Below are 2265 nucleotides of genomic sequence, written 5' to 3'. Positions count from 1 at the left end.
ATGATTATTTTCAAGCAAAGCCATTTTTGGTAAATTTCAATTTAAATAAATCCTCAAAGTACTGATTAATTTTTAAAAAAAAATAGGCAATCCAAATCATCAGATTATTCCTTGGGATATCTCTCCATGGAAAAAAATCTGCTATTTCATCTATCTAGTAACATGAGAAGTGTTCCCATGATTAAGACCTTCTCAAATAAAGTAGGGTACTAAAAAACTTGGGTGGTCCAGAAATTCTAAGTCACTAGGATACAATTTAGCACATTCAAGGGGCAACATTAATAATGTAACAAACAGAACATTTTATAATTTCTTGCTGATGAAAGTCACAATTGTCATGATATATTTAAAACATTATTAATTTTAAATTAATATTAAGTTAATTTAAATTAATTGAATAATTAAAACAATATTTAAAACAGTAACAAATGTGTAACTACTTGATAATGAAAGACAGAGTTGCCTCATAATTAAAACAATATTCTGGGCCGGCCAAGTGGTGTGTTGGTTAAGAGCTGGTTTGGGACGCCAGAGGGCCCCGGTTCGGATCCCACATGTGAGGGCCAGTGACACTGCCCTCCGCAGCTAAGATGCTGAACAACAGCTCAACCTGGAGCTGGGCTGCCAGGAGTCGCCGGCGATGGTGTAGGCTGCAGCCCCTGTGGCAGTGGGTTGCCATGGGCTACCGTGTGTAGCCAGAAGCCAGAGTGAGTGGCCAGCAGCCGCAGTGAGTGGCTGTCCAGAAGCTGGCAACTGATCTGCCTCACCCGGGAAGAGCGCAATGATGGTGCCAACTTGGGCCAGTGAAGCAACGTCCTCCACAACTAGACTGAAGAACAAAAGGACAGCAACTTGTCTGTTCCCCTTCCTCCAAATCCCCAGCACTGTTCCCATTCCCCCAATTCCCCAATAAAAATCTTTAAAAAATAACAATATTCCAAGGCATGATTCTATTTTATAGATATATCTTCAGGAGCTCATTGCAAACACCTAGTACTGAACAGCATCTTTTTACTCTGCAGTTAAACTTTATCAATAGTATGACTATAAATGAAAGTGTCTCTTTGCTCATATAATGTATATTCAGTATGGAGGAGCAATAATAGTATGCTGCAAATTCTTCAAATTCTTCTTAGAATGAATTTAATTCCACCCTACATGGAAAATACCTCACACACGTGCACACGCAAACACACACACACACAAACACACACACACACACGATATATCATGTCTATTAGCTGAAAATAAGTAAAGCCAGAGAGCATTTAGCATCTTCTCCATTCTAGGATAAAAACAATTTCCATACAACATTTATATGCATAAATGGCCCATGTATTACATCCTGAATTAATAATCCAGTTTATTTATAACCCCAATTAACATATACATGCTCACATGTATCCATATACACATACATATATACATTTAAAATGAGTTATTATTTTATAAGCTCATTATCTACTGAATTTTATTGTTTTTATTGATTAGAATTTTTTAAATTATTAAATGTAATGCATACTGCAAGCATTTACTGCAATGGAAAGATGACCTTCAATTTAGAAAGTGCCTATACCATGTAATAGGGATTGTTTTATTATCAAATACTCAGATCTAATAGTCCCTATACAACTGAAGTGCAATAATTTAAAAATATTCTATTTTTGAGTTTTCAGTTGAAATGTATAAGGAAAAGTGAAAAGGTATAATTTCTCCCTTAAGACTTACCAGCGAGATTAGTTATGTTAACAAATCTGAATATTATCTTTCATTTTATTTTTACATACAGAATAAAAGACTTACTAACTACAACAAAACTTAGATAATGTCTCTTGAGGAAATCAGTAATGTGATACTTTTGACAGTACTGTTATTTCCTTTTGGGTGACCCTGAATTGATAATGCTATCTTATGTTTAAGAAGGATCATCAATCTTGGGGCATCTCAGTGACAATCTCAGTGTCAATTTCTTTATCACGTTGGATATATATCTGAACCACTTGCACTTATGCTGAATCAAGAGATCCTGGTGGGTTACACACATAACCACTAGCACAGAACAAAGTCATCCATTCTTTAAAGAAATAGACACAATTTGTCTCAATCTATATTGAAACTGATGGGAAAAAATATGAAACCAAAATGATGATACATTTTATTTTACATTATGGAGAGCAGGAATATTTGTTACTCTATAGCCTAATTATTTCTCAATTGCTTCTATAATTTCCATAATTATATGAACCATTATTTCTATCAATGTTG

Source organism: Hipposideros armiger, unplaced genomic scaffold (genome assembly GCF_001890085.2).
Source record: "Hipposideros armiger isolate ML-2016 unplaced genomic scaffold, ASM189008v1 scaffold_761, whole genome shotgun sequence".
NCBI classification, from domain to species: Eukaryota; Metazoa; Chordata; class Mammalia; order Chiroptera; family Hipposideridae; genus Hipposideros; species Hipposideros armiger.
The sequence above is the reverse complement of the archived record's forward strand: the minus strand, read 5'-3'. Positions refer to the sequence as shown.